The sequence below is a fragment of the Octodon degus genome, unplaced genomic scaffold (assembly GCF_000260255.1).
Source record: "Octodon degus isolate 3935 unplaced genomic scaffold, OctDeg1.0 scaffold00025, whole genome shotgun sequence".
In the NCBI taxonomy this organism is placed as follows: domain Eukaryota; kingdom Metazoa; phylum Chordata; class Mammalia; order Rodentia; family Octodontidae; genus Octodon; species Octodon degus.
Genome location: NW_004524601.1, coordinates 9,182,564 through 9,193,026, shown reverse-complemented (window position 1 = coordinate 9,193,026; position 10,463 = coordinate 9,182,564).

Genomic DNA, 10,463 nt, shown 5'->3' with positions numbered 1-10,463 from the left:
GGAGGTTCAATCCCCAGGCCTGCGGTGCCAGCCCTGCCCCCAGGGCGTGCTGAGATGGCAATTGAGACTGTGCGTGGTGGCGCGCGCCTGTAATCCAGCTCTTGGGAGGCTGAATACAGGTGGATCACTACAAGTCCGATCTAGTAGTGAGACCCTGAACACCCTATAGACCCTTAAAGATGCCAGGCTGACCATGCAGGGGCCTCAGGAGGAGCTTTGCTGGCAGTGGACGTAAAGGCCCCTTGGCATTGGGGCAAGGTGCATCAAGGCGGACCAGACACTATGCAAAAGGGAGACCGGAGCTTTGCATTCCTCCTGCTACTTAGAAAACCTAAACCTGATATTAATTTTAAGGCACTATTTTCTACAATAACCTACCTTTCTTATTATGGGGAAATAAAACATTTTTGGCACAGCTGGGTCTATAGACAGAGGTCCATATCCCACCCGTGTGTCAGTAATTCTCTTCCCCAGCATGAATGCATGGTGTCTTTGTTGATAAAGGCCCCATTTTTGGAGAGAAATCCTATAGAACAAGGTGTGGGATTGTTTCATTGACACATTGTTTGCCGGAGTTTCAGTTCCAGTCTCTCAGCTCTGACTCTATTTGTAATTTCTGATTTCTCCCCACTATTCATTCTTCACATTGAGAGATAACAAACCCTTTTCAAGCACCTGTCACGTTCAAGTCTTTACACCGACCCCTACCCAGGGATGTGGTTGCTGTCCTCTTGGGCCCTGGGACTGGAAATGGAGGCCAGCTGTTCCTTAGTGTGTAGACATCCAGTGACTCTGAGACAGCCTCTGGGAGGGACTTCGGCCCATTCCTTTCAAATGCCTGCACACTCTAAGATATGCTTGCAAAGCGACATATGTTCAAGTGAGGTAAGTTGCAAAATATTGACTTAAACAAATCACACTCATAAATTCAGAGCCTGTCAGATTCGAAACAAAGGACATTACCATTTTGGTGTAATTCTTTAGATGCTCTGTGCAAAAAGGTATCACCATCTCTTGGAATTTGTTATTTAAAGAAATCCCTGATATACTACTGTGTGGGTATATGTGTGCGCATGCGTGTGTGATATTTTTGCTTTCTTCTAAAAAAAAGTGGAGGCAGTGTTCTTGGAGAGGTTCAACGATCAAATGTAGTTTGTTATCAAATATAGTTGCACACTGGTGAAGTAACCTGAAAGTGTATTGCTCATTAGATGAAGTCTTCAAGCTTCTAGCATGGGGTGGGGATGGAAAAACCAAACAAAATATCCACTGGACTCTAATTTATGATATATTCATGAAAATACTTGTTGATTAACTTAGATGTCATTTCCTTCTGGAAACTTTCTCTCCTTCCTCAGGTAGAGTTAAGCAGCTCCGACGCTCCCAAATACGTCATCATCTATACTGAGTGGTATGCTCATTATTTTAATAAAAATAATGCCACCATTTCTAGGTTGTGTTTTGGAAAAGTGATGTGGTGTTGTGGTTAAGAACATAGAGCTTTGTATTTGAATGGCCCAAGTTCAATTCCAGGCTCTCTGTGCGAAGTTGGACAAGTTACTTAGCCTCTCTGATACCTGACCTCATTTCTAAGGTAGTAATAATAGCACTTATTTCATAGTGTTCCTCTAAGAGCTGAGTGAGATGATTTACAAAATAGGGACCCGCCCCGAGAAGGAGTCAACAGATAATAGGCACAATTATTATTGCTATAGAAGTTGTCATATTGTGTTGCAATTACTGGTCCAGGAATGCCATTTTCATCGGAGTGTGGGCGTCTAGACAGCAGGCCCCAGGTCCTGACCTGTGCTGTGCATCTCTCTCCTTCCTAGCAGAAGAGCTCATAAGCAACATGAGACTACACACGTTTACTGGAAAAGAAAACAGCTATTGAAGGAAGCTGCCGGAACAAGTGCTTTCCTCTCAGAAGTCCTGAAAGGCTCCTAGCAGACCTAGAACAAACTCACTGCAAGCCGTTGGCTCCTACACTCCGTATCGCCATAAGGCTCTGTCTACTCCTAAAGCGTGCTAACATTAGATGAGCACTCAGCATGCGCCAGGTTTGCTTCCAGCGCTGTGCATTCTATTTAAATTACTTTATGAGGTGGATGTTGTGTCTTTTTTAACAGATGAGGAAACCAAGGTTCAGGGAGGGTGCTGTGGACTCTGTGATTCTGAGGTTTTGTTAGGGTCTTAGACGAAGGTCCTGGCTCTCTCTCCTTCCTTTGAACCCCCTAGGCAGGAGGTAAGGAAGAGAAGCCGCCATATTATTTTTTTCTCTTTAGTGTGAGACTATTTTTTTTTAAGTTTTTTTCAGAGGGTCTTATTTTTCTGGAAAAACAAACAAAAGAAATTCTTGCTCCATTCATGATTTCACCCCTACTGAGGGCTACAAAGGGAGTCACTGGAAGGATTTCCCTCCTGTGGAGTCCAGCACAAGGGTCTCGCAGAGACTGGGAAACATCTGAGCTGTATTTATTTTTATTGAAAGGGGCTTAAAATAGAGTTCAATGCATTAAAAAAGTAATAATTCAAATCCCATCTGTGTATAAAAACAATTAAGTCACCTGTCAATAAGCTATACAAAGTCAATAGTGGAAGACAGTGAGAATTAAAAGAAAAGTTCCCTCTCTGAGAGAGTGTTTCATCTCTCCGGTCCGTATCACTGCCCTGTTGGTTATCGATGACTGCTTCAGGCTGCCTGTGCGAGTGCAAGATGTGTTTCAAAAGTAAGGAAATTAGAAAAGCCTCGGAGTTATTTTACTTCAAGTAAGCTGATTGGAAATCATCCAGTTTCCACATTTGTCCCTATTGACCAGAAGTCCTCTGGCTTGGGAAAATATTTTTATTTCCCTCCCCCTTTTTGAAATGTCCTATGAAGACCTGTGCTAGGGTGGGAAATATTTTCTGAGTCCCACAGGAATCCTCCGCTGCCTGGAAGAGAGCAGGGCTGTGGAGCAAGCTTTTCAAACGCTCTGCTGTACTTTCTTCATTCATGGGAGCAGTTGCCACACGAAGATAACATGAGATTCTGGAGAACAGGGTATGATTTTGTCAAAGACACAAAAATGTCAGCTTGAAGAGAACAATTGCTTGATGCCCAGTATATTTATTGAGAGTTTCTTTTTCTCAGAGTTCAGTACCAAAATTAGAAAGAGCAGAGGCTATGACATTAACTTGAAACTGATTGTTGTTATCCTCTGGAGAAGTAAATTAATTAGAAGGGGGAGAGAAAAACCCAGGTCCTTGCAATATGAATTTTGCCTTACTTTCCTCAAATAATGATGACCTAAAACATTAAGTAGGAAAGCTATGAAATAACCCTGGGTGGTACTAATAAAGATTCACACATGAACTGGGTAGTAAATTTTTAAACCAATTTAATCACCAGGGTAGCTGGTGTCTGCTCAGTTGACACTTTCTAGAATAAAATTGCAGCCCTTCCTTGCCAAAATACTTTGAAAAATGTTGTCTCTCTAGATCTTTCTCTCAAGATTGCTTCTGCTGCTAACGTTTAGAAGGACACAGTTTTCTGAAGGCTGTTTGAGGTCTGGCCTGTACTCAGAGCTCCAAGGAATGCTCTCATTCCAGGCACACAGTAATTGTTTGAGGAATAACTTCTGGAAAATGGCACTTGAGTGAGGTAGCACGGGTCACATTTGGAGACATCGGGAGCACAACAGAGGTGATCGGTAGCATTTGATTCTGGTGGGTGTGAATTTATTTCTTCTGGCCTTCTTGCATCATGAACGAATCAGGAGCCAGAGTTGGGGATGTGGCCACAGACACCTCAGCGCTTGGGATTCGGGGAGCTGCCCTCTCATACACTGAGAGCAAACCAAATCAAGCGCAAGACCAGTGATCGCAAACCTTCTAGGGCTCTCAGTGGTAACGAACAGCCTGCTGCAGCACATGTACTGTAGGTTCGCTTCCACTGCCCAAGCCAGCCCGTGTGGGCAGGTGGCACAAGCAGTTCTGACTCTGGCTCTGACTCCACTGGGTGAGGACAGACCTGAGGTGAGGGGCAGCCAGGGAGCCTCTCTTACAGCCTCTGCCCCGTCCTGGTCCCAGGGGGGACTGACTCACCCTTTCTCACCTGAAGCGCTCAGAAGAGGGCCACAGCACTGGCAAAACCCTGCCAGGACAGGGAACAGCTTTCCTGCCTTCTACTGCAAAAAAGAAAAATGGCCATTTAGACGAGTGGGGCTTCCACTGTACTTGGCTCCGGTAAAGGGAGCAGATTTCTTGGAAACGGGAGTGGGGTGGGGGTTGTGATGGTGGCCTGGAGGACCCGGTAGTCACAGTCTCCTGGCTCCCCTCCATAGCCACCCTCCTCCCTTGCTTAGAAACATGGCATGGAGTCTTTCTTTTCAATAACGCTGGGGCACTAAACAATGTCCACTTCATCTGTGGCTCTGTAAAGAGGGTACTGTGTCCCTCTGACTTTCGACACTCAAGAAATAATGCTTGGCTTCCAGTGTATGCGGTTTCCTCTCCAAGCGGAAAGAGGAAGCGGAAGCCCGGTTCTGCCTGCTGCCTGTGGTCCCGCAGCCTCACACTAGCAGGGAAAGGTCCGGGCCGAGAGATCATGACTTCCGGCCTCAGGTTGTGAATGTCTGGCTGTTGAATTCAAACCCACACTCCTGCCTCGGATGCTCCGATCTCCGTGTCCAGCCGACACGGAGCCTCGTTCTCAGACCCACTTCTGTCAGTGGTGATCCATGGCTACCTCTCCTATTAATCAGTGCAACCAGATCCCGGAGACTAGGGGCAAGGTGTGGAGCCAGCCCGGCAGCACACGGATGCTTAGCCCCGTGCCTCTGAGCAGGACCATGCAGAGCTGGTGTCAACGGAGAGCCGAGCGGGCCAGGTGGCCTCATGCCATGCAGGCAGGTGGAGGGCTTGAGGGCCACCTCCAGGCCACGTGCTGCAGGTGGGGCCCAGCCCAAGCACCAGGGTGCAGACTTGTCAATTAGATGGGAGGTGGCCCTGGGATGGACTGTGTCCTGTCATCTGTCACTCCTCCACAAGAAAGAATGTCAGGAGATTCAACAAAAATCAGACTGAAAGCAGACTTTCACACAAAGAATTTGTAAAAAGAAAGCCTCTGAAATCACTGCAGAACATGCCTAAACTTCTCCCAGAATCGAAGGCCCGTGTAGTATGAAGAGATTTCGCCAAATTGGTTTCCATCTGGCACCGTATCAGTTGCAGACTGTGCTTGCCATTTAGTGAAATGCTCCTCTCATATCTTGGATTCCAGGGCTGCGTGGTGCAGTCCTAAGCACTGCTTCAGAGAAATTATCCCAGCTTGAAACACCCACAGTTCCTGAGGGTGCAGGGTGAAGCACAGTTTATCCCGATGGTTGCGTCTGAGATTTCCCGTGAGGCTCCAGGGCCTAGGGACGGGTCAGTGCGCATTTTCAGTGTTTGACTGAGATGTCTGAGCTGCCCCCAAGGCCCCAAAACTGCCACATTTCTTTCAACTACAAAGGAGTCATTAATTCTATGGGTGCTGATGTGGTAGGTGGGAAATACGGTCTCATTTTTTTTGAAGAACTGCTGGAGAATGTATGGAATAATTTTAAAATGTTCACATAGAGCACTTGTCTAGAAAGTCAGAAATGTGGTATGGTCAGGCCCTGCTACAGATTTGTGATACACAGTGTGCAAAATAAAACTGGGACACTCGTGGGTAAGATTTCCTAAGGGTGTCAGGGCAGTGGCAGTAGAGAGCAGAAACAGGCTTGGGCTGCTGCAGACATCAGCAGCTGAGCTAGGCCTGTGCCTCGCGGCCATGAGGCTGCCCCGAGGCCATGAGGCTGCCCCGAGGCCATGAGGCTGCCCCGAGGCATGGTGGCCAAGAGCCTGGCTCTAGCTGGCTACAGCGGCGACCAGAGCTGAGATCCAAGCCACTCAGGAGGCTGAGGTAAGGCCAACGCAGGCAGCTTAGGGAAAGCCTCTCTCAAAAGAAACAACAGGAAGGGCTGGGGATGCATTCAGTGATAGAGTGCTTGCCCAGCCTGTGTAAGGACCCTAGGTTCAATCCCCAGTACTACAAATAATTTTTTCAAACAAATGGAAAACAAAAGCAGCCTGGTCTGTACAAAAGCTGAGTTTGTGTCTCATCTCTAATGCTTAATAAATGGTAATTCTTAGAAAAATTACTTAATCTTGCTGAACTCAACTTGCATTTCTCTCAAGTGGGCACAATTAATTTACCTGCCACTTAGTATGTTCTAAGTATTAAGCGAGGTCAGTACTGTGCCTGGCTTGTTGTAAACGTACAGAGATTACAGTGACCACCTTGTCAACGAGCTCTGGGGGCGGAGAAAGACACAGCGGGGCTGGCAGTGTGTCCTGGTGACTTGGCGCGTGATCAGGAGCGCCGTGGAGCAGCGCGCGCATGCCGGCTCTCCGCAGCGCGGGCCTCTTACACAGCACGGGCTCGTGGGTCGCTGAGCGTGGCGTGAGGCCCCAGCAGGCGTCGGTGCCCAATGTGCAGAGCGGCACGGTTCCGAGTAGCCCCGTCTTGGCAGCGGCCTGCAAGCCCACGAACAGAAGGATGGATAAAGACAGAGCGATAGATGCGGACGGCGGAGCACAGCTTTGCCGAAGGATTCGCTGTAAGTCACTGTAGAGAAGTGGGTGCACTTTGAGCCCATAAAGTTAAACGAAATAAATCAGGCTGGCTTGAGTAAGGCGCGGCTTCTCTTACACGACAAAGTATCAATAAAGTGAACGACAAAAGAAAAGATAGATATTAAGAAATAGGGAGATAAATCTTTTGCAAATGAAGATGTGGGGGGAGGGGAGAGGAAGGGCTAAGATGCGCTACGTGCGTGGAGCACTCCCCGGATGAGCACGTGCCTGTGTACTACGACCACGTACTAATATTAAAAGTTGAAAACGTGGCCTGCAGCCAGAATCACAAAGAAGATGTGCTTAAGAAATTGTATTTTTAAGCACCCTAATAGGTAGGACCAAGGCTTCTATTTTAAGAAAATCTATATCAATGATCAAGCTCTCATTGGCTGTCTTAATTCTAGGCATTTATCAGCACCTTAGAAATGGTTGCCACGAGCTCCTATTAATAACTCGTTGATGAAGCTGAATATTAAGCAGGAACTTTCCCACCACAGTATGCTCTTTGGGTGGTTCAAAAAATAAAAGCTCAAACTATTCTTGGCCGAGGTCTTCATCCTGGCAAAATGACTTTAGAAAACACTTGGTAGCTTCAGACAGGCTCTCTGCCTCTTCCCTTGAGCAGCTGAGGGTGGGCGGCCCTGTGACAGTGCCAGGAGCTCACGCATGCTCCCAGGCCATACCTGAGCTCTGTAGGGGCACAGACCCTAGTAGCTCATCTGGGAATTCTGTCTCACACCAAGCAGCCATCTTCAAACCCCAGAAGCATCATCTCCCCCTAGGGAAAGCCAGGTGGCCAGCAGGCCTTTCCAGAAGGCTCTTGCTGTCCAGTTTAAAGAACTAGATGGGACAACTGATGGACCTAGAAGTTCAAAGTTTCCTGAAGGTAAAAGAAGAAAAGCAAATGTGAAAAAGAAGTGGGGAGAGGAAAGGAGAAATAGCAGTGAAAAGAAGAAGAGAGAAAATATGCTGTGCAGGCACAGCAGGTTACTGCAGGAGAAAGACAGGACCCGTGTGGTCCAGTGGCCGCCATCTTTGATGTCCTTCTGATGTTAGATCCAGACATGGGCAGCTGTTTTGGGAATACATCTGGACTGTGATTTGGCAGGACATCATGACTGATGGTCCTGCTCTATTGGCTGGCCTCCTTCCCAGCTCTCTAGGGATCCACAGGTCACCCCCCTATGATCCAGCCTCTTTGCCATACCCTGGTCACCTGCCTTACTTCCACATGGACTTTTCTCTAGTAAGGCCTTACCCAAGGCATGTACCTTTGCTTATCTGATAAAATCCCAATCATCGGCTGGTGGGCTAGATCCCATGGACCAGGGAAGCCTGTACCAGGCTTTGAGGTACTGCTGGGTGGAGGCTGAGCTGGGGCAGGCTACCCAATAAGAGAAGCTGGTCTCACCAATAAGAAAAACAGCCAGAGGTGGTGGCTGCTTCTCTGTGTATGCAGCTACACAGAACACATTAAGAGAAATAGTAGAGTTTGTGGAATTCTTTTCGAACGCACTGATACCACAGAACAAGCCAGGTGTGACTAGACTTGTTTTCAACTCTAGGCAGAGTTCTGCTTTCTGCAGTAGCCTCTGGAACTTTTTTCTCAAGGAACTTTTTTATTTGTTCCTCAATCCCAAATTAGTTCCCTAATTTGAAACAGTCATAAACAGACATCACTGAAGAAATCCCTTGAGCCCTCTTCTCCCACTCCCTAGCCCCCACATTTTTCCTGTTGCTTTGTTAGTTCGCCCTTCTTTTTCCATCTCTGCTCAGCACAAGGCAGTGCCCTCTTGGAGTTTGCCTTCCTGAAATCCCTCTGTCGGTTTCTTGAAAGATCTTAATCTTTCATCCTGACAGGAAAGAAATAAATTCACATTAATTTCAACCAATAATGTATTACATCTAAACAAACTTCAACACCATCAAAGCACAGAGCTTAGTGCTCTACTGGCTCTGAGGCAGGCTGTGGCTCTGTCACTCCTTCCCCAGCCTGTTTGGGCCCATGACACACGGTGAGTATGAATGTTGTTTCTAATCTGTGTAGCTGTGGCTGGAGACTTGCAGAGAAATTCCTTTCCTTCTCTCCCCCTCTGAGCTTCCTTCTTCTCTTTCTTTTGGACTTCTCATCTTTGCCATCCCTCTTTCCTTCCACTCTTTTCCTCATTTTTCTGCTCTTTCCCACTCCATACCAACAAAGAATTCCATAGCCATTTGCATCTCCTCTCCAGCCTCCTCTCAGCCTCACGTTTGGACGAGGAAGTGTGCTGCTCATGTGCCGCTTCCTGGCCTCTGAGTGCTCTAGTACAGAGGACTGCCTTCCCCAGCTCCTAGGTCCTGTGGCTTTCACCGAGGCTGAGCTGAGGGAAGCCAACGGGATGTGCGTGGGGTGTGTGTGTGCATGGTGTGTGTGTGTGCATGGTGTGTGTGTGTGCATGGTGTGTGTGTGTGTGTGTGTGTGTGTGTGTGTGTGTAGCTAGGGAACTTTGCCCTCTGCTGAGTTGGGCGGTTTCTCAACACCACCCTACTGAAGTTTCCTTATCTCAGGTCTTCCAGGATCCCCTGTATTACTTACTTTCTCATTGCTAAGATAAAATACCCGAAGCCCAAAGTTAAGGGAAAGGTTTAGTTGGAGCAGTTTCAGTCCACAGTTAGCTGGCTCCAAGGCAGGGTGGCTTGGCAGAGGGGTATCACAGAGAGAAAGAGCCCATGGCAGGCAGAAGGCAGCAAAGCAAGCAAGAGACAAGACAAGCTTCTCTATGCTCCTTATATTGTATCCAGGCTGCCGGGATTAGGGAAGTACCAAACCAGTTAGTGTACTGATACAGCAGTCATCCTCCCTTAATCTCAGCATCCTTAATCCTCGAGTTGCGCCATGAATCAGTCACACGCTATAGGTTCAGCCACCTCTGAAAAAGCCCCACCTACGATGGCATGAGGCTTTGGTGGGCCATCCGCACCCTACCACGGCACCCCCACATGTGCGTGCTTCTGACTTCTGTCTAATATCCTATCTTCCAGGCTCTGCTAACATGGTCTTCACAGCAGCCCCAGAGACTAAGTGGCTCGTGATGGCTTTCTCCTCCTCTTACTTCTTCTCTTCCTTTTTTATTGCAGGACCAGAAATTCAAGCTAGGGCTTTCACAGTAAGTTGCCCTCATAAGTCTTTCACCATTCCTTCTTCCCTCCCTGCCTCCTTCCCTTCTTTGCCTTCCCTGCCTCCATCCTTCCCTTCCTTCCTTCCTTCCTTCCTTCCTTCCTTCCTTCCTTCCTTCCTTCCTTTCATTTTGCTCTGAGACAGTGTATTCTTAAATTGCTAAATTGCCTGCACTAGGCTTCAGCCCCCACCCTCCTGCCTCAGCCTCCCAGAGTGCTAGATTATAGGCCTGCTTGAACCCTTGGCTCTGATTCTTCTATCCCTATATAAGTTCCAGTATTAAATTTGCACTATTTGAAACATCTACAGTGGCTTCTGTTTTCCTAATTGGGCCTCAACTGCAGTAGGAGCTCAAGACCGCAACGATGCGAAGGCCAAGCAGCAGCTCCGGCTAGCAGTTCTCTAGGGCGGTGTGCTGCTACGCATCCCTTTATCCTACGATCCTCCTGGCTTTTGCACCTTCAGTAGGCCAGATGAAGACCAACAGCTGTGTAACCTCAGTATCAACAGTAAATCAGGGGCTGGTGAGATGGCTCAGTGGTCTAAAGCACCTACTTAGAACAAGCTAAGCAAAAGCACAGGGACCGCGGTTCAATCCCCAGCACCACATGCCAGCCAGCCCCTCCCCCTGGTGGGCTGAGCTGGCCACAAACACACACAC